At 36.6% G+C, this 23,425-nt stretch overlaps 1 protein-coding gene across 5 annotated transcripts in view; it reads right to left on the bottom strand.

The window, feature by feature from the left end:
- The window catches only part of LOC123321419 (solute carrier family 41 member 1-like), a 69,123-nt gene that overhangs the window by 21,401 nt on the left and 24,297 nt on the right, over positions 1-23,425 (bottom strand). For all 5 annotated transcript variants that reach the window (XM_044909001.1, XM_044909000.1, XM_044908999.1 and 2 more), the window contains one exon: positions 1,919-2,044. The gene's annotated coding sequence lies outside the window, so the exon portion shown is untranslated. The remainder of the gene's footprint in view (positions 1-1,918; positions 2,045-23,425) is intronic.

Genomic DNA, 23,425 nt, shown 5'->3' with positions numbered 1-23,425 from the left:
AATAAGAAAAACTTCAGCATTTTAAAACAGTTCTGCATTCAACGCGAAGAAAATCACAACAGATTCAGATACCCTGCTATGACTCTATGGGAGACACTACAACAGATCAACAACGAAGACACCACAAATTAGCAACAAAAACTTTCCCAATTATATCTAAGGTTGTAATTTCACTCAATTAATTGTTAAAAAAAAAAGTATAATTGACTCACAGGCTGAAGGACCTCGGTCGATGGCCATTTGTAACAATGTTTACAATAAACCACTTTTATTATTATTATTATTATAAATTCGATGATAGTTGTCTAATTCAAAATATCACAAACGTGATACAAACGTTTAATATTACCTTTTCTTTAAATTATATTTTAATCTATATAGCTACTATAGATGCTTGATGCACAATTTTTGTTACTGCAAATTATGAACCAATTTGCTATCGCTAACACTACCTTCTGTTAAGATTCATGTTGCAATTTGAAAATGTCAACGTTTTATCATTTTCGACGATAAACTAATGTTCATCCATTATTTTAAATGATTCTTTATTGAGAAAAATACTTGGAAAACATTATTGAGGAAATATGAAGGTGATACAAGGCGTTAAAACATTCGTTCGAAAAATCAGAAACTGAAATCCTTCTGCTGGACCTTTCTAGGTTTCATGATTAGGTAATTTTGAAATAACCCGTCTCCTGATAAGTGATTTAATGGATAAAAAACTTGATTTCTCCAGTTTAAAGCATGATTTGAAGCGTAAATAATGTTTTCGGGAAAACCATCGAGTGCTTGGTCGTTTTCGAGCTCCAAGGACAAAGACGTCCGTTACAGAAAAAATATTGATATCTATTAATTACAAAATGATTGAGCAGGCTGGCACATTAGTGTAATAAACATTCAAGCAACTTTGGAGAATGGTGTGAAGGCCAAAAGAACTATTTTCAATCAATAGGACTTGGTCAAATTCTGGTGAGTCATCTGCGAAAAGACCCTATCAATCATTTGAAAATATACAGCTCAATTGATATGGATCACGTATAAATTTCTCTCTGATCTGCTTCTTCTTCTGCGTCTTTAGAAAAAACAGGAATATTTCAAGTTAAGCTGCAAATAGAGGCATAAAAAGCCCTGTGGTATTAATTGAAGTAAAAGAATGGAAGCTATATCGATGTCATCAGTCATGCCGACGTTTGGCTTCTGGCAGGTTAACTATATAAATCATACGATGGATACAGGAAGAGTTTTCCCATCGATAATATCACGATATGGTGAATTAAACCATATTTTAATTGACCATAATGCCCATCTTACCGTAGTTGCCTGGTTTTGTATCGCTGTAAGTTGCTTTTTAAAGGATGGACTGGCCAGCTCGCTGTCCAGACATGAATTGCATCGAGCATGTCTTGACACAGATGTCTGGGCAACTGTCCTCCCCAGAACAACTGATTAACAATCTGTAGCAGCTTTTTAACGTTTTACTACATATTTGAACCGATTTGTCCCAAAATTTCATAAATTGTTTCATCGAGAGTATGCCTCAAAGAGAACAATAAATCAGAAGAGCTCGTAAAGGACTAACCGACTACTTGCTTTACCGGGACAATACTCTGGTATGTGATCAAAATAAACATCTTGGAAGAACATTCCCGAAATCAATTGAAGGAAGGTCAATGATCCCTATCCATTGTTGAGCAGTGTATTTGTAATAATCAATCAAATTTTTTCAGAATCTGCCAATAATTTCTCCGTTAATTACTTCGGACGAATGTTATAACTATTCGATTGATATGAGATTGGGTTTTAAACAATTCACTTAATAATATATCATCAATTGATGACTTGTTTTCATTATGGTAAAAAGGGTATGTTGGAGCACCGAAATTGTACAATTTTTTTGAATTGATCCACGTATACTCACTGCTCAAATCCGAAGGTGGTCACCAAGGGCTGAATACCACCCAAAATATCAGCTGTAATTTCACACACTCTTCTCAGGATGATCACAAGGGCTGAAAACTCCTGCCGTGATCTCTTAGGAGCGGTTCTGAAACAAAAAAAAAATCCTTAGCATTCATATCCACGCGGTCTTCGGAATTTTTATTATATAACATTTAACCGAACCGACTAAATCCATTACCGAAGTTTCGTTGCGGGCAAATTGAATCTAACGAAACACTTTTCCGTTCGTTAGTTATGAAAACCGTAAATGAATAGAAGGAGTTTCTGCATTTTGACCGCAATGAAAGACAGCCAACCGATTCGATCAACTTCGAACTGGGTTGTTTCAATTATTATTCCGAAGTTGCGAAATAAATTTGCAAGTTCAGACGGGCGGACATTTTTCAGTAGAAATTTTCGGCATCGAAATACTTTTCATTGCAGAACGAAGAGATTCGTCCACTCATTACTATCCTTATTTAGAAACATCCCTTTAACACTGGGCTAATGAACTGATGTCAATGCAACAGCAAGGTTCATGGGTTCAATGAAACTGTATCAAAGCGTTATAATGTTTATTGGGTTTCAAAGAATACATTTGGAAATTACGTATGGAACAACACATCTGCGACATAAGCGACCTGCATCAATACACTTTTGGCATGTAGTATTAAACCCCTACATACTCAATGCTTTTGGCGACATTTTCAATAGAGGTAACGTATACATGTCGTTGATGAAGAGTCCTATTTGAGCCTTTGATGCTTCTGTTGGTGGCATTGTTGGCATATACCTGTGACTTCAAATAACTCCAAGTCCAAATGTCATTTTTTGTCGGTCAAGGACCCAATCATTCTATGCAGAGCATGCAGGGTGTGTCAACTGGATTTTGTAAGAATAACTATGTTCAATTCTTGTAAGTGATGATGACTCGATTTTTCCCAATTCTCTGTTTTGAACTACAGCTCAGCTCATGTAGTTTATGTCACATCACTAACTGTAACTTTAAGTTAAACAATAATTTCAGCTTCTAGCCTATATGATTGTATGTTTCACTCAATAGCTAACTCAGTTGATATTGGTTTTACAAAAACGTTTAAATGGGCAAATATGAAGGTTTTTTTATGGGCATTCGGGATTCTGTAATATGGGAAATTCAAAAAAAGCACACCCTATATTTCATTTTTCTAGTCGCTAGAGATTTTTCTTCTGATATCAAATATATACATGGTGAGACTTTGACTCGTACAAATATTTCAACAGTAGCTTTTTGAGGCCAAAAGAAACACTTTTTCTATTTACCGTTTTTTCCGAATCGCCTCGGTTTGAAAGATACAGGCTGTTGAAAAACCATAAAAAAATTTACTTTTAGTTCTATCTCACAAACGGTTTTATCGAATGAAATGAATTTCGGAATATATTATAGTTTCTCATTTAATTGATGAATCTTTTTCGGACACAAGATATCACCCACGTCTTCCAGTTTTCTCATTATGACCATTACGTACCATGAAAATACCAAAAACTCAAAGAAATCAACTCTTGAAACTAAGTTGGGCGCTATCTAATGAATATTTGAACGTTTTGTAAAATAAAAGTATTTTTCATATTTATTCGTATAATGCGCCGTTTTAGAGTAATTTTATGTTCAAAAATCAAAAAGTATCTCGGAAATTTGAAAAATTGGCTACTTTGGCTGAATACAACTCACTACACACATGTGTAGTGTCACAGATTCAGCTAGTAATTCTGAATGTAATTTTGATTCTTTAGGGGTGGCACACCTCATAATGAAAACTTTAAATGGCTTTATCATTTCATAGGGCAGAATCGGAAGAAATGAGATAGGGAAAAAGTGTTTTTTTGACCTCAAGAATCTACTGTCAAAATATTTTTTCGAGTCGAAGACTCACCCTGTATACTTTATTTGGGTTTATCTCTGTCAGTTCTGGGAAAATATAGATTTTTCGTCTAAATTTAAAGCAGTTGTAAAGAGTGACGATATCACACACATGGTGTAGTATCTTTGGTAAAAAGCCACTCGACAGTATAACCATAGATAATGAAACAATTAAATTGTTTTGTTTGACATTGACATTTCTTGCTATTCATGATAAAAGTGATAGCCACGACGCACCAAACGTTGTTTTTGCTTAGTTTTTGAAAGACCTGACAAAATCTCAACTCTTTCTTCCTCAGAATATATTATTTGCAATATATCAACTCTAAAATTATGATCAAAAAGTAATGTCAATGTCAAACAAAACAATTCAATTGATTTATCATCCATGGCTACTGTCGTGTGGCCTTCTACAGCTGTCTTAGATTTAGACGAAAAAAATTCATATTTTTCGAAAAAGATAACTTCAATAAAATTTACATAATTGAAATCAGAAGAAAGAGCTCTACCGATTAGGAAAATAACATAAAGGATGTTCCATTCAAAAAGTATCATCGAAAACGCACTTGACAGTTGTGCAGTTTATTTAACAAAATTCACATAAGTCCACTGCCAATATTAATGAATAGCAGACATTTGAGCATATGGACTCCTTTCAACTAGTTTTAGTCAGTATTTCGCAGAATCTCCTCTGGCACAACCATGTGGTTGACTCGGTCATTGCTGTTGGAAGGAATTTGGGATTTTTGTTTGGAGCTCGCAAGATCGTATCACCATTCTACTTGAAAACAACTTATAATACCCAGATAAGATCAGGATTGGGATGCTGCTAACATATTTGGTGTGCTGCAGCACCAAATTCGCTCGCACTGTTATTCAGATGCTTCCATGGCCAATGTTCTTTGGAGCTGACCTCCATTATGTCACAGCTTGAGAAACCTGTCGAATGATCGCGCGAAATTGCTGTATCCTACCAGTAAACAGTCTAGAGATCTTAAACAGCTGGATATAACCTCACTTTTATACTCCATCCAGACTTTGGAAATCTGTGTTATCGGACTCCTTTCCAGACAGCTTTGTCCAGAACTTCAAGTCCTCTTTCACAGCCCCAGCGATCCACGTAGATCATTCGTTAAAAAAAAATCTTGTACAAGCAGTTAGAAGGAAAAACAACCAAGAACTGAACACAATCTTGCAAATCACACTGAATATCTAGAGTATGGTAGAATTTTCTTACCCATTTTTGGCGTTTCGTTTCCCATGACACTGACACTGACATTGACGGAATTCATTTCCTGTTACCTAACGCCGAAAATTCCACATACGAACAAATTTATTCTTCGAAAGAACGTTTCGTTTGAGTGCGAATTGCACCACCAATCATTCGTGAAACTATTTTCGTTATCGACGACATATTTAACTGCAAAAAAACATTGTAATAATTCATACCATTATCTAGCGACCGATATAGTGTGTGAGCCATGGAAAAAATTAAATGGGTCTTCACGAAAGCGTCAATTCTTTGCATTTCAACCTGTCGACCAATAATTGTTCAGTAAAATATTTAATGAAGATACTGAAACTTTCAGAAGGTGCCGAAGCCATTTTCTCAATTGAAAGCTTTTTGAATTTTATTATATTTTTGTCTATACTGGTGAAAACGAGTTCATCATTATGGGAAAAAATAACATCCCAAAGTTGCTCTTTCATTTTAATTTCCCTGTCAGCCTCAGGCTTTCCTCTTATTTTCCAGTGGTCAATTTTGTGATTTTCCTCTGACAATCTGGACTTCGTTCGAATTTTCCGGAATAGAGAAATGGATTTGACACATTGCATATAATTTCGTTTCGTTGGATATATTTTTTTCGGGTTGGTATTTTTCAATGGCAAAAAGTTACCCCCACATTTCCACAATTTCCGCACTTCATGTCTGCAAGATAACTATTGAAACGTACATTCTTATACCAATTCCAATTAATCATCACAAAATTTAAAATTTTTCGATTGGATTCAGTATGAAACCATTTTCTGTTTGTCACAGTTCCGGAGAATATTTTCCTAAAGTGATCAACGCGTTTTAAGGGCACCATTAAGGGCGTGATTGTTCACCCATCAAAAATCCTTCAAATTATATATGAATTGTGTTGTTATGCATCAGAAAAATATAAGAATTTCAATTATGATGTCATTATTGGCCAATTAACCTCATAGTATATATTTTATAGGATATTGTTCGATTCCTGAACCTAATTTTATATTTTAAGTCCGACCAATCTTCAAAATAGATTCGTTTTGTCTTCAAAAAATTTTGACTTCAAATAAGTTGTTCAACATTTTCGCTAGAGTGAAATTATGTTAATATAATTCATACAAATATTGTGGAATCATTGTTATTTCAGTAGAAAATTGATGCGTAGTGCGGACAGCCGAGAAAAAGTTAATTATGCCGGGTTAAGAATAAATCAAACTATACTGCATAAGCCCGGCTGGTATTTTCACAGAATAAATTTGCGCCAGAGAATTTACGATGGGGAATTAGATAAAATGAGGACATATATAGGGGGAAAATCTAGTACATAAGCGTTTAACCAGATAAGCTCGTTTCTGGTAAGAAATAATTGAATTCGCAGAACAGATGAAAATATCTGCACTCTATGGTCCTCTAGGAACCTCTACGAACGTGATTTACATATTATTCGCTTCGCTGGGAATAGAAATTCGTCACCGAACTAAGCGTTCGTAGATAACAGTTTCTCAAAAACTTTATATGTCAGGAATTAATCCTGGATCTTATCTTTAGAGCTTCGGATGTTCTGGAAACAGTAACAAAATAACCTTTTTTCATTCCCTTCCGATATATAAGACTTTTCAACATTAAAACATAATAAAAAATTAATTAAATATCATCACGATCATCGATACTGGAATGTCAAAGCAAAGTAAGGAAAACTTATATTAATGGCATGTTTGGCATATTTTGAGTATACTCAACTCCTCAATAATCCGTTCCATTAATTGTTCTTGATAATTGATATCCACTGCGTAAACTCAATAAACTGCTCCAAATGAGTTAGGGATACTGATTTAAATTGCAAAAAAATATTATTAAAATAAGATTTTTGTGATGAAAATTCATATTAATATGATTTCAAGTTGCAAATTAATTTAAGCCTGTAGGTCTGTAGCGTATGCAGGGTGGTTAAGAAAAATTTAGTAATATAACGAAATATTCCCAGAGAATTCAAGCATTTTATTTTAAGACTATCAATACAATGTATGGCCTCCACGGGCAACAATAACAGCTTGACATCGTCTTTGCATACTACACACAAGGTTGTTGAACATTTTTTGAGGAAGTTGGTTCCATAAACGGAGCAGAAGCTCTCTCAGATCATTTTAGGATTCTGGGGTAGGTAGATGATCATCTAATCTCCTTTGGAACATATCCCATGCATGTTCTATGCAATTCAAATCTGGTGAGTGCGGAGGTATTGGTAAATGTGGAATAGCAAGCTCCTCGCGCGCCTTCTCAACTATGGCTGCACGGTGCGGTCTAGCGTTATCGTCTAAAAATTGAAAAGTTTCACCAATACCAGCGTGAAAATTTGGCACAAAATTGTCAATGACATGCTCCCTATAGTGTAAGGCGGTCATATTCCCAGGGCAAATGTGTAGATCTGTGCGCCCGTTGAAACATATCCCGGCCTTTACCATAACACTACCCCCTCGGAATGGATGGACTTCTTGGACATAGCGACGATTACGGGGTATGCGTGGGATTGTCCATATCCTTATTCTTCGAGAATCTGAAAATCGTCCATATCTGGATTCAACAGTGAAAAGGACACTACGCCATTGATCGTTCCAATTGATATGTTGCCTTGCCCATTCCAGTCTTTGACGCATATGGTCACGTGTGACTGGAACTCCTCTTAATGGACGTCTAGAACCTAGATTCACCTCTCTCAAACGTCGTCTGATAGTTTCGATGGAAACTTGGACCCCATCTGCATTCTGAAGAGTATTCCGTAGCATTCTACAAGTGGATGTAATGTTTTTTCTGGCCAAAACGGTGATGAAACGATCCTGAGCAGGTGTTGTTTTTCGTTGCCCACCGAGTCTTGGTCTTCTAACACGGAACCTGTCCCCCTGAACCTATTCCAAAGTCGAGATATCACACTTTGGCTGACTTGGAGCCTTTCCGCTACAACCTGAGTTAGGCCACCCTGTAGCATTCCGATAGCCCTATTAGCCTCAGCGTTTGTTAATTTACGTCTTGGCATTTTCAGAAAACTCGTTTCAAATCGAAGCCGTTGATAAACTGACTTCATTTCAAAATAAGAACATTCATGAAGCATATGCACACATATCACACTTTGGCCGTTTGTGAGAACCAAAAATTGGATTTTCAACAACCTGTATCTTTCAAACCGAGCCTATTCGGAGAAAATGGTAAATAACAAAAGTGTTTCTTTTGACCTCAAAAATCAACTGTTTAAATAAAACTCAACCAACAAATCAACCTTTAAATTGATAAACAAATTTTGTTCTATCACCAGGTGACAGTCCACTCACTCATTTATTTTTAGGCTCTCTGTAATTTATAAAATTAAATTGGTCGCACACAGAACACAGAAACAAGTACAATATCATTGAAACATTTTTTTTTTCACGTTTTATCAAGAATATCTCTCTGCATACGTCCCTGAGTTTTTCGCCTAGAGTTTTGAATCACCCTGTATAGAGCTGTATCCCGCGGTTGCGTCGCGTCATTAAAAAACTCTCTATATAATTTCGCATATTTCCTACACCCAGAAATGTTCTATAAAGCTGAAACGTTCAAAATATCAATCGTTAAAGTGTGAAGAGTTGGCATTGAAGGATTTATGGACCACGAGGACAGATCCAATATTTCTTGGATTATGTCAATCCGAAATATTATTATTGTTTTCGTCGTTCCAAGGACAAATGGATCTTCAACAAATATATTGACCATTACTCATAGTCACAACCTTGCTTCACGTTTACTTTCCCAACAAACTTGGATCCTCATAATAAGATCCCTAAAGATGCATCGAGTTCTGATTTGATAACCGAATACCATATAAAAGTTTCTGTTGATAAAAACTTCAGATTTTATTGAACTTCCCATAATGACCCTACTTCGGGTTCAACTCTATTCAGTCAACCTCCTGATTTTATTAATCTTTTTCAGACGTTCAGGAAATTTTCAGATCAACTCTGTTTTCTGTCAATCTTGGCTCGTCCTACTTGTGTCACATTTTACGAGTCGAATTTTGCCGAAGAGACACAAATTGAAATGGGAGACGTACATTACTGAAGTTGTTATTTTTTATTGCCTTTTGTGGTTTAATGTGGTGGAAATTAGATCAGATTAGGGCTGTTCATTATACGAGCGTTGTATTTGGAGTATAGTTCAAAGAGGAACTGGATGGAATAAACAGAAAGAAAATACTTCTAAGTGGTGGATTATTGACTGAATTTTTTTTTTCAGTTCAAGAGTTGGCGATTTCTGGACCTGGCTGAAGCATATCTTGAATGTTTAATTAATTAATCAAATTCCATATCAGGTTGGATGGTGAAACGAAGAGTTTATTACAATATTAGAATAAAATTTATTGGTAAAAACTTATGTTGAAAATTCTCGTGGTTTTTCAAACATTTCTGTTTTGAGATGTAGTAAAATGAAACAGAATGGTCTCTTAGCAAACTCTCTGCCGTTTTCTGTTTCTGGGTAGCAGAAATTCGTTCAAAACAAGGAGTCATGTTCGACTCTTTCCTTTGGAAAATTTCCAGGACCCAGGAATTTCAGTCTCTAGGATTCCAGGAGCAAAAACATTGTTTTCGCCAATTTAATATTCGAATTACTTCATTTATAATTTGGTGCGATGTTTCCGAAGACCAGCAAGGGCTGTTTCGGCAGAAAGACGGTATTCCGCTGCAACTGGAGATCAAATCCAGTGTGTTTGACGAAGCTCCAGGAATAATGATGAACCCCAACTCACCATAAGCTGTTCCTAGTTCCTTATAAATTCAAATTCGCTCAATTTATGAATAATTTCGTGGCAGACAATCGAATTTTCCATGTCTGAGTGTGAATTTTAGTAATTTGTGTTTCCGGCACTCGTGCGGAAAAATAAGATGAATGAAGAAATACGTTCAAGTTGTTATCAATAGATATTAGGCTGCTTGAGAATGCGAGTAAAAATATTTTTGGATTTTATGTTCTGAATTAACTCACTTCACCCCATCATTATATTGATTTTGTGTTATCACAAGTTGTGTTTTACAAATTATTATGTATTCTAAGCGTTAGCATTACATTTTCTAACGATTTACAGGGTGTTTCCGAATGTGGGTCTTTCTTATCATACACGAAAGAGTAAATTTATGAAATTTTAATGAATCCAGGATGTATTGATATCTAGTTAGCCTAGGTCAGTTCCATGCATAAAACAAATATGGCGTTACCATAGCAACGAACAATAACTCATTAGAAGTGCCAGTGTGAAGTTTGAGGTCAAAAAAGTAAACCAGAGTTACGCAATAAATTGAAAGAAAGAAGATGTCCACCGAAATTGTGAAAATCGAAAAATTGGAGTATCGAGCCATCATCAAGTACCTGTATTTAAAAGGGTTAAGAGGTGAGCAGATTTACGAAGATATGCTCAATACCATTGTTGATCGATGTCCTTCGTATGCGGCCGTGATGAAAAATTGGACAGCAAGCTTCAAAAGAGGTAAATTTTCCATTGAAGATGATGACCGATCGGGAAGACCAGTTTCTGTGTCAGTCCCCGAAAATATCGATACAGTTCATGACATGATTTTATCAGATCGTCGAATTGGGCTAAACCGGATATCGGAAGCACTGAATATTTCATACAAATGTTTGAATGATGACCAAAAGCGTGCAAGGGTAGAAGCATCGCGTTCGATCTGTGCTCAATTTGAAAAAGATGTAGAGTTCTTAAACCGAATTTTTACTATGGATGAGACTTGGGCACATTTCTACGATCCAGAAACAAAGCAACAATCGATGGAATGGCGACACTCTGGTTCTCCAAGACCTAGGAAGTTTCGTATCCAAAAATCTGCTGGAAAAAATCAGTTTTTTGGGATTGCCATGGAGTAATCATTATTGATTTTTTGAATAAGGGTAGAACAATAACCGGAGATTACTATGCGATATTACTGACCACTCTACGGGAAAAACTCAAAGAGAAAAGACGCGGAAAGCTATCCAAAGGTGTTTAGTTTTTGCAGGACAACGCCCCTGCACAAAAATCTCATGTTGCCATGCAAAAAATTCGTGATTTAGGGTTTGAATTACTAGAAAACCCCCCTTATTCACCAGATTTGGCTCCATACGACTATCATCTCTTTCCTCAACGGAAAAAAGTTTTTAAGGTCGTAAATTTCCTTCCAACGAGGAGGTAATAAAAGCTGTGGAGGTCTGGTTCGCAGAGCAAGAAGAAAAATTTTTTTTGAAAGGTCTAGAGACGTTGCAGGTTCGCTGTAATAAATGTATCCAATTAAGAGGAGAATATGTTGAGTAATAAAATATTTTGACATTGAAATTTTGTTTGGTTCTATAGTCGTCTAAGAATTATCATATGAACTTGTAAAGAGTCTGAAATAATGACCAGCTGATCAGTACTGGGCTTTCCATCTTTTAAATTTTAGAAATTTTCGTTCGAATTCACTCATTCAGAAATGGGTTAATGAACAATTAATATCTGGTTTCCCCGATAATATAGCTAGTGGACGATCGTCACGCTTGATTTGCATCATGCAGACTGTGAAGAAGTAGCGTAATATCCTTTTTTCATTTCCAGATATTTACACCGATCTGCACGAATAACCTTTCGACAGTTTCGAGATAGTGAAAGTTATTTCCTGTCTCAAATCCAACATAGAGATACGTTTGATAGGTTTTTCCCAGACAGTACCAAAGATGATACTACTTTTTGTTTGTTTCCGTTACGACCGTTAACTATTCTACAGCAGGAACCAACAAATAACTCTCAAACCGTTTTTCACTTTTCCGAATGAATTCTTTACCAGTATTCGAAATATCACGCAAAGGTTCATTATTTTCACTCAAGTTATAGAAGATTCCACAATTCTTTCTTGTCTTGAAAGTTATCAGAAGATCAGGTTAATAGACAGGAAATCCGTATTCGAATTTTTGCTGTTAAACTCTTCCGAATCTTGTCCCTCTAGAGTTTCATTTTACGGCCAGCAACGTATTTCCTCCCATAAACTTTGGAATGAAGTAATCCTATAAAGGTGGCAGTTGCTTTGAAGTAAAAGCCTGTTGGAAACCTCAGTAAAATTATGGATACTGTAGATATTCGTGCACATGACACGATTTACTTATTTACTTTGCATGATAATCTTCTTTTCTGCGTCATAATGAATTGAAATACTCTATGATGTATGGGAGAAGAGGGAAGTTGAAATTGATTGTCTGAACCAAGACCTAATTAGGAAATCTTTTTCGTTTCTTTGAGTACAACGATTCCAGAATGATCGCTCTTTGTGTGAAGTCTCTAGTTTTAAGCACTTCAGGTTTTGAAAGTTTCGGCAATTTAATATTTAGTTGAGGCTGCATCTACAGAAATTTGCAAGCGAATTCTTTTCGATCTCAAGCCTACTCGTATCTTCGATATAAAAATAAAGTAAAAACGTCATATATAGATTGTGATAAAGATAACAAAGTGAGAAATGGAAAAATGTCGTCCTGTCAAAATAAAGAGACGCAAAACAGGAGAAGAAGAAAGAAATCGAAGCATAACAGATACCTACACATTAGACCTAGATGCTTATCTAGGTATCGAAGAGGCAAATCAGAGCCAAATGAAGGGAGAATTGACAGGAGAGTTTACTCGAAGATTAAGAAGGATAATGGGAACTACTTTAAACAGCAAAAACCTGACCAAAGCAATTAATACCTACGCTTGCTCAGCACTGAGCTACTCATTCGGCATCATCTCTTGGACCACCATCGATTTAGCAGCCCTACAGTGCAAAATGAGAACAATGCTGACGAAACCTCATAAACATCCCTCTTAAAACTGAATTAATTAATTCATTCATTGCTCTATTCCATTACCGAGAATAAATCTACAAAAAGTCTCAAAAACAAAACTATCGGTGCGATCTAACTTATAATTTCTTAGGGCTTATTGTGACTGTGTGCCCTCATGTGAATCGGAGAGCGCTATGGAAAATCATGTTCCACCTTGGAGTACCCGAAAAATTCTAAGCAGTGTGTAAAAGCCTTCATACCAACAACACCGCTAGAATACAGCATAATGGCTCTACAACCGACCATTTCTTAACAAACTCTGGAATAAAACAAGGCTGCGTTTTAGCGCCATAGCTGTCTCGATAATTGCTGACATGAGTATTCATGTAAGAGGTGTTGGAATAAGATTCAGATTTGATGGAGGCCTATTTGACCTGAAGCGCCTCAGAGCAAAAACCCGTTCAAAGGTTATCACGGAACTTCAATATGCAGACGACTGCGCACTTATCGCTAGCAGCCCAGAGGATCTACAGATATTGCTGGACACCTATAAACATATATACGAAGCCTCAGACTCAATATCGACAAAACCAAAATCCTAGTAAGTCCCCTAGAAAGCCCTCAAACACATATCAGCCTGGAGAATGAAATCCTAGAACAGGTCGAGCAGTTCAAATGCTTGGGAAGCTTCATAAATACTAAGGCTAACCTGGACACGGAAATACACAACCGTATCAATTCGGCATCACAGGCATTCTGGATGCTAAAGGTCAGAGTGTTTCAAAATCACGACCTCAATCTGAAGACCTAGACAGCTGTTTACAAAGCAGTCGTCCTCCCAACGCTTCTTCGCGGAAGCGGCAGCTGGACGCCGACATATTAAACAGCTTGAACAAACGCAACAACGTCATCTAAGACAGATAATGCACATCAGATGGTTCCACAAAGTTTCGAATGCAGAAGTCTTGCAACGCGCGAGTTGTACAACAATTGAGACTCAGGTAACGACGGTCCGACTCAGATGGAGCGGCCACATTCTGAGGATGCAAGACACAATACTCCCCAAAAAAGCTCTGTATGGCGAATTGGCAGAGGGAGCCCGGAAACCAGGAGGCCAGTGTAAGCGATTTAAGGATACACTACATCAATCCCTAAAATCAGTTAATGCCAATCATAACTGGGAACAACTAGCGTTAGACAGGTCACAGTGGAGATCTGTGGTGCACAGTTATAATGGAGACTCGAGAAGAATTCAGCGGCGGCCAGATCTAGTTGGTGACTATCCATGCCCGGAGTGTGGAAGGATCTGTAGGTCACGGTTGGGTCTCTTCAGTCACAGGAGGGCACACAGTCGCAATTAGCCCACAGAAATTTGGAGTCTGTTCTTTTTTTATGTCTTTTTGTAGATTAATTCCCGGTAACGGGATACAGCAATGAATGACTGAAGAGACCCAACCGTGACCTCCAGATCTTTCCACACTCCGGGCAATGATAGTCACCAACCAGGTCTGGCCGCCGCTGTATTCTTCTCGAGTCTCCATTATAACTGTAGACCAAAGATCTCCACTGTGATCTGTTTAACGCCAGTTGTTCCGAGTTATGATTAGCGTCAACTGACTTTAGGGATTGATGCAGTATATCCTTAAACCGCATATACTGGCCTCCTGGTTTCCGAGCTCCCTATGTGAATTCGCCATACAGAGCTATTTTGGGGAGTCTTGCATCCTCAGAATGTGGCCGCTCCATCTGAGTCGGGCATTCGTTGCTTGAGTCTCAATTGTTATACAACTCGCGCCTTTGAAGACTTGTGCAGTATTTGTCTTAGATGACGTTGTTGTGTTGAATAGAACAGAGCTGACACGACATTGTAGGACCTCGAGAGAAGAGGCTACTTCATCAGAACTTCATGGCGAAGTTTGTGATATTGATGATTCTCCTTCCCTGAAGCTGCAGTAGCTAAACTTAGAGATCGTCGGACATTCTACAGAGGACAAAATACAGAGGCAAACCTTACATGGCAGACACCAGAACGAGGTCAACCATGTTTATGTCCACATATCTGCGTCGAACTACTGGTTGACTTCCGGAAAGTTGTTTCCCCAGACAGAGGGCTTCATTATTGACATCCAGAATCAACTGATTCCAACAAGGAACTATTTGAAATAAAGCCCCAACAACCCTTCAGTGATGAGGTGTTTGATGATCACATAGACATAGAGACATGGACTGAGCAATGTCAGCATGAAATTGTCTTTTTTATAGAAAGAGAGAAATGATCGTCGGGCATTTACCTGTCTCTTTTTTGTTCACATAGAAGTGAGTGTGGACCAATTAAGATTCTAGAAAAAGACAACTGCATGACCGACGTGTGTTTCTCTCTGTCACTTTTTTTGACCGTATTTGATGCATAGATATAAAGGGAAGGCACAGTCCATGTCTCTATGTCTATGGATGATCATCACAAACAGTACTGGGATCCCACGATTCTCACAGGCCGGACATTAATATAGTAGACCTGACCTCATGTTGCTGATTACATATAAGGATAGAACAGTGGTAATCGACGAGTACATACATCAACAACCTTCTAGATAAGCTCATCTAGAGATGTCAAGACTTTCTCTATTGTCATTTCGTTTATAGGCCTGACTTCAAAGAAACTACCAGAGCATTTGAAGAAACTTCAATTGGACGAAAATATCTATGGAAAGGGCTCCAACATAGCATCGTCCTTTTGATTTTGAGATATCTGGGAAAAGTGAATGTTCCCTCATTTTCGTTGCGTCTTTACACACTGTGTTTTCATCTCAATTTCAAACCATATTTCTGTATCATCCACGAGCACAACAAATTTTGTTATCTCAAAAAAAAAACGAATATGTCTCAGAACAAGAAACGATAATTGAAAACCACACCACCACCGTATGGAATGGAATTCAATCATAACATCTAAAAAAAAACATCGCTGATAATAGATCTCTGGGAAAACGAGATAAATCTAGGAAATCTCAAGCCATCAATCATTCCTGTAACAACGGAAAGTCATCGATTCTGTCGGGGTCAGTCACGAACAATGATATGATAAGAGAATTCCCGATATAGGAGAGATCCTGCCATTATCGCCATTTGTGAAAATCTATTTTGTTCGAATGAATCGGATCCGGCCCACTTGTACGTTTATCTGTTTTTGTAAATATTTCGTGCACCATCATCGGCCATTGAAAATTAGACAGCCTATCGTTGCAGCTGATTGCGAAATGAATCAGATTTTCATTGAAGACACATTGGGATTCCAATGCAGGCAGATTGTGCGATAACCATCAGAATTATTTCAATGGATAGCGTAGGATTGCAAAATATTGCTCGGCATTGCAGGTGTATCTCAACTCAATTCAGTAGCATTTCATATTTTGTGGAAAATGAGAGGTACTACGACTGAACTTGAATGGAATCGATATGCATTTCGCTGAAAAATGATGAATTATCATCCCTCTATATCAAAATATAGTTCATTTCAATATGAGTTGTAATTCGTTGTTGATAAGTTATTATAATGATTTTTATTAGTAGGATAGCAGCAATTATTCGAATTGTCGAATTGTGAACTGTTTTTTTTACTAGAGCTTTAATTATTTACTTACCTACTACAATAATATTCAAATAATCTAAATTTCGTAAGTTATCAGTAATATTCACTATTCACTTGTATTATTCATACTTATTTGTTATTGTATTGTTGTTCTCCTGATGAAGAGATGAATAAATCTTGAAAGCTCGAATGAGAAGAAATGGTACATAATTTGAATAATTTTTTCTATTCCACGGATACAAATCAGTACATTTCAATATACAGGGTGAGTCTTTGACTCGTACATATATTTCAACAGCAGATTCATGGGGTAAAAAAAAAAAATTTTTTCATATACAATTTTTTCCGATTTGGCCCTGATAAAAAGATATAGCCATAAGTTTTCATAATGAGCTGTGCCACCCCTATAGAAAAAGAAAATTACCTTCTGAATATCTAGCTTAATTTATGACACTATACATTTGTGAATCTTTTGAACCTAGCTGTATTCAAAGTACCCAATTTTTCAAATTTTCACAGATACTTTTTCATTTTTGAACATCAAACTACTCGAAAACGGTGCATTAAAATCGATTTCAAGCGAATAACCTGTAATAACCACGGTTATTGCTGGTTTTGCCCTTGGTTATGGCCCTTCACAACTTCTAACCTCACTTCAATAACCAGAAGTTTAACCCAGCTCTCGAGTATGGTTATCTCCGGTTCAGAATGATGACGTTGAAGGGCTAGTTCATGACGTCACGATATTAAAACCAATAATGACCAAAAGCGCTGGAATGCAGTTGGTTATTGTTGGTAATTACCAATGATGACCAGGTTATTCGCTTGAAATCGATTTATATGAGAAATTATGAGGAATACTTTCATTTTACAAAACGTTCAAATATTCATTACATAGCGTCCAACTTAGTTCCAAGAGTTGGGTTCTTTGAATTTTTGGTATCTTTATGGTACGTAATGGTCATAATGAGAAAATTGAAAGACGTGGGTGTTCGAAAAAGATTCATCAAATGAATGAAAAACTATATTCCGAAATTCATTTCATTCGATAAAACCGTTTGTGAGATAGAACTAAAAATAACATTTTTTATGGTTTTTCAACAGCCTGTATCTTTCAAACCGAGGCGATTCGGAAAAAAATGGTAAGGGAAAAAAGTGTTTCTTTTGACCTCAAGAATCTACTGTTAAAATTATTGTAGGAGTCAAACACTCAACCTGTATGGGGTATTAACTAAGGATCTATATACTGCTCAAAAATTGAAGTGAATAGTAAAAAAATTACAAGAAACTCACTACTTGAATATGTAAAATACTTTTTAAAATACAGTATGTTAGTATGTTTTTCTTGATCAAACCTGGAAGTTCGCATAGTTGATTTCGGGTAGATTTTTTTTTGACACTGTTTTCCAAAAGTTAAATAATCTGTAATTTTCCGAACAAAATTGGGTCATAGACGGACGTGTTTGTTTCATGCCTCAAAATGTGAACTATGAGAGTGTTGAGATAACAAAGGTTCGTTATCGTTATTGAAATAAACAAACAAAAAATCGATCAGTGCAACAAATGGCAGAGAGAATAATAACCACAATACTGATGATCAGGTAAATTGATTGATGGAAATTCCATGTCAAATGGTCCACCGAACAAGAACAAAAACATGTGGTGAGATAAAGAACACCAAACAAATCAACACCACATTCATCCCCTAATTCAGTGGAAATTAATAAATCCATAATTAAATACATGAATTCTGCCAAAGCGGTAATCTACTGTATACGGGTATATTTACGTATTTTGCGGACAATAGGCTTGAATATAAATGATCAACTAATGAGGTAAAACAATTACTTCGAAATATAACGCTCCCTTGCAATGTTCACAGCTTTCCTATTTCAGAAGGCACTTCCAGCCGAATTCGGTCCATTTCCCTTCCCAAATTGTTCTTCTAATTTATCGACCGAACGAGAATTACCGATAAAGCTGCGGGCAGATTTATTTTTCTATTATTTCTGCCAGCGACTATCCGTGTGAGATCAGTATCATTATGAATAATAATGATTGGTTTAACAATGTTGTTGGAATAGTCGAGCAGACTGTCCCGGCAACGACACAAGGTATTACATCTCATTCAAATTTAATAACCTGCTCCACAAAAGATAAGTATATAGTCATGTTTTCCGAAGATTGCATATAATCTTAATTATATTTCAATAATTTTTTTCTGTTACACGAACTAACGAAGATGTATTGATATCTAGTTAGCTTAGACTAGTTCCATGCATAAAAAAAATATTGCGTTACCATAGCAACGAACAATAGCTTATAAGAAGTGTCATTGTGAAGTTTAAGGTCAAAAAAGTAAACCAGAGGTACCCAATAAATTGAAAGGAAGAAGATGTCCACCGAAATTGTCACAATCGAAAAATTGGTGTATCGAGCCATCTTCAAGTACCTGTATTTAAAAGGGTTAAGAGGTAAGCAGATTTACGAAGATATGCTTGATACCCTTGGTGATCAATGTCCTTCGTATGCGACCGTGAAAAATTGCGATAGGGAAGGCCAGTTTCTATGTCAGTCCCAGAAAATATCGATGCAGTTCATGACATGATTTTATCAGACCGTCGAATTGGGCTAAAGCGGATATCTGAAGCACTGAATATTTCATACAGACGCGTTCATTATATAGTTCACATCAATTTGGACATGAGAAAAATTGCTGCGAAATGGATCCCCAAATATTTGAATGTTGACCAAAAGCGTGCAAGGGTAGAAGCATCACGTTCGATCTGTGCTCGATTTGAAAACGATGTAGACTTCTTAAACCGAATTGATAATATGGATGAGACCTGGATACATTTCTACGATCCAGAAACAAAACAACAATCGATGGAATGGCGACACTCTGGTCCTCCAAGACCTAAGAAGTTTCGTGTCCAAAAATCTGCTGGAAAAGTTCTTGCTTCAGTTTTTTGGGATTGCCATGGAGTAATCATGATTGATTTTTTGGGTAATGGTAGAACAATAACCGGAGATTACTAATTACTATTCGACATTACTGATCACTCTACGGGAAAAAATTAAAGAGAAAAGACGCGAAAAGCTATCCAAAGGTGTTTTGTTTTTGCAGGACAACGCCGCTACACACAAATCTCATGTTGCCATGCAGAAAATTCGTGATTTAGGGTTTGAATTACCAGAACACCCCCCTTATTCACCAGATTTGGCTCCATCCCTTTGTCATCTCTTTCCTCAACTGAAGAAAGTTTAAAAGGTGGTAAATTTCTTTACAAAGAGGATATAATAAATGCTGAGGAGGTCTGTTTTGCAGAGCAAGAAGAAACATTTTTTTTGAAAGGTGTAGAGACGTTGCAGTTTCGCTGTAAAAAATGTATCCAATTAAGAGGAGAATATTTTGAGTAATAAAATATTTTGACATTGAAATTTTGTTTGGTTCTATAGTAGGCTAAGAATTCTTATTGATGAATATATTGATATCCTCGTATAAAATTACAGAAACATCTTTTGGTTCATCACTCATCAGAAGCTAGTTTCAATCAAGTTCATTCATTTTTGGCAATGTGTGTAAGAAATACATATTTTGGTTCTTCCGTTTCGGCGAGACTTGCATTTTCCGCACTTGCAGAATGGCAAATCAACGACTTCGAGATGCCACAGGTATTTCAATTCACTTAAGCACTATCAGAAGACGACCCCATTAAGTCAATCTTACATCCAGACGTTTATTGGTAAGCTGACCAGCTCAAAGAGCTGGTCCTCTTTAAATTAGTGTGCCCATGATGGCATACTATGGAAAAATCTGTTATTATCCAGTTAATAAGCTTATGTTCGCTAAGGTTGTTTACCATATGGCATTATTGGAAGGTATACGTAGTTAAAAATGAAAACGTGTCTTTTCTTGCTTTTTATTTCTGTTTATTCTTTCAGATAAGTGTATAGAACTTTCAGGTCATGTCCTACTGCAAGCACCTTATTCGGTTATTGATCAAAATTCCGTTTTTCTGGGTGATACTATAGTGCCACATAACTTAATCCATATCTGGCAGTACCTCAAGGATCTCCTGAGTAACATTATCAATCGAGCAGGCTTGGGACCAATTGCAAGGAGCCGTTGATGTCCACAGACCAGAGAAAGAAACATTTCAACGGTTGCGATATCTTTCGACGCAACTTTGGCAACAAATGCAAATGAAAAACTCTTCGGAAGTGATTAGTGAAGGGTGATCGACTCTCTGAACATCGGTTGGATCTTTTTTTCATCAATGGGGGAAGGAATGAATTCTTCATTTCAATATGGAAGCTGTGATTTTCATGACTTCATATTATTCCCAACTAAAAAATTCACTTCATTCCTTCTTTCGATGGCAATTGAAAAGAACAAAATTAAAGAGACGTAAGGCAGAAAAGGAAGAACACTATGAGAATTTAATACCTCCATAACACGACAGAATATAGTTTATTTCACGACGTCTGAACTGATGCCAATTCGGATATGAATGTCTGACTAGGGTCTCCGACTACTCTATTGTAGGAAGGAAGGAAATAGGAACTGAAACGAAGTCCTTCGTCGGGAAACCTAACGAAAGGAGTAACTGAAATCACTTCCTATCAGAAACTACAGCAGAATCCGGAATTCCCGATTGTCCTGAAAAATGAGGTCCTGCCGAATTCGAGATTGAGCTTTTACGCCCGACGTCAATTTTCCTCTCTTACGTGGAAAATTTCAACTAGCTATTAACAAGCAAAAGGAGAAGGACGTGAGAGGAGCACTATGTACAATAATTCCACGGCATAACTTGCGATCCATTCTATGTCATTACATGGGACTTGTTATCATTCAGCGAGAAATTAATAAATATTCATATCCATGCACGAAATTATTGGGTAGCAATTTCTGGGAATCGTAAATATTAACTGACGTTAAAGCATAACGCATTATGTTTTGGCGATATGAAAATTTGAATAACCATTGATTTGGAATGTATTCGAAGATATAATTTCCTTATTGGAATTCTTGAAAGGAAAACAGTTTAATTATTAGTCACATCTCAGTTTTATAATCTTTGTTCAAATGATGATGGCATTTAATCAATCGAATTCTCAACCCTCAGTCAGTGGTAAAATTATAGAGGCGAATTGGAATGCTTCGCCATATTGTTCTCAGTGACAACGTCTTGTTTCTCCTACTTATTCTTTCGTGAGATCACAAGAAGTAAACTAGAGAAAAAAAACAGAAAGTTAGGGTGAACATGGCAAAAAATTTTCATTTTTCCCTACAAATCTGCTGATGAATTTTCTTGTACCAAGAAGATAGACATTATGGGATCCAATAGTATCTCCTCCACATTTCGCTTAAATTTCAGAATAACATAATTATACCAATTTATTCTGAATGCCTTGCATCAGAAATAGAAACATTGAGTTTTCTTCAATTTCAAGAAAATTTTTCGGAGAACTATTTCAACATATCTATATATCAATTGAAATCTTCACAATAAGAGTATGTACCTGGAAAATTAGAACTGATCCTTGATCTCATTTCTCTATCAAAATAAAGATCATAATGCGTAATTTTGAGCACTCGAGGCGATTGAAGAACAATGATTTTTTCAGGAGAACAATTGATGTTTGCTATCTATATAACGCTTTATTTGTACTTTCATTAAGTAATTTCCCAGTTTCTCAATCCAAAGAAAATTATGAAAATCATCCAGAGCTTAGGTAAACAAGGTTTTTTTCGACATTCTTTATGTTCGTTATAAATATAATCAGTATTGAAATCTTCAGAAAGAATTCTCAAATGTATTCAAAGCCTTTGTCGATAATTGAATAAATGAAAAATCTCTTCTTCGTTGAGCATCAAATTATCTCCTGCACACGTTTTAAGTAAGAAATATCTCAAGAAATTTATTTCAGCTGCAAAAACGAAATGGAATTGATTGGACAGATGAAGAGTATTGATTGAACTATTAGGGGTGGAACATCTGTTATACATGTGTACTTTAAGGGAAAACTGGGAGGTTTTTAGTTGTTTTCATCAAATTTTTTTTTTAATTTATCAAGCTCTTACCCTCTGAGATCGATTCATTTCAGTGGGCTGTAGATAGTTTATAGTTTGACAAGGGGGTTACATCTCACTGCAACCTTAAGGTCTATTGTGCCCCCCATCAGAGCTGGGGCCATCTACAGTTCGCTCTCTACCTCCAATGATCTCCAGTATCTGAGAGGGCTTCAAGAAAGCTCATTCCTCCTGTTATTTTATCTTCCAAGACATTTCTTGCTCAGGCTTGTGATAGTGAGGCATTCTGTAACCAGGTAAACAGGAGTTTCCTCTTTTTCCCCATAGAATCTACACTCGTCAGTTTCTTATTACTCCATTCTCATCATCTTTCTAAGGAGACAATGTCCTGTGAAGCTGATGAGGATGCGTTACTTCTTACTCAAATCCAAATACTTCTGGATCTTGCAGTTCTAAAATTCCGGAGGAATCATTTGGATTGATCCATTCCTGGATGATTCCTCCAGAGTGTTTTCCTTTAGGATACTTCCTTCTGCAGTAACTCTTTCTTATATGTGCATTTTCTTATACCACAGAAAGGCTCTGGGCCAGTAAGTGGCGTTTCTGCTCCATTTCTAGCGAGTGTGTTGGCTTCCTTGTTTCCTTGGATTCCAGATTGACCTGGAACCCAGACTAAGGAGACCTTGTGCCTGAAAAATACTCGAACAGGAGCCTAACGATAGTGTACACTTAGTGCTTGCTTCTGTATATTTCATCACCAGCCTCTGACGTGGTTTTTGAATGATCCATGAATGGTCCAGGTGCAAGGGGACAAGACCACTGCCCTGTTTCACACCTACATCAACAATAGATTTCGCCTATGTATATTCGAAACCAATCATCCTAAAGAATTCATTTACGTCCCTT

This window comes from Coccinella septempunctata, chromosome X (genome assembly GCF_907165205.1).
Source record: "Coccinella septempunctata chromosome X, icCocSept1.1, whole genome shotgun sequence".
NCBI classification, from domain to species: domain Eukaryota; kingdom Metazoa; phylum Arthropoda; class Insecta; order Coleoptera; family Coccinellidae; genus Coccinella; species Coccinella septempunctata.
The sequence above is the reverse complement of the archived record's forward strand: the minus strand, read 5'-3'. Positions and strand labels throughout refer to the sequence as shown.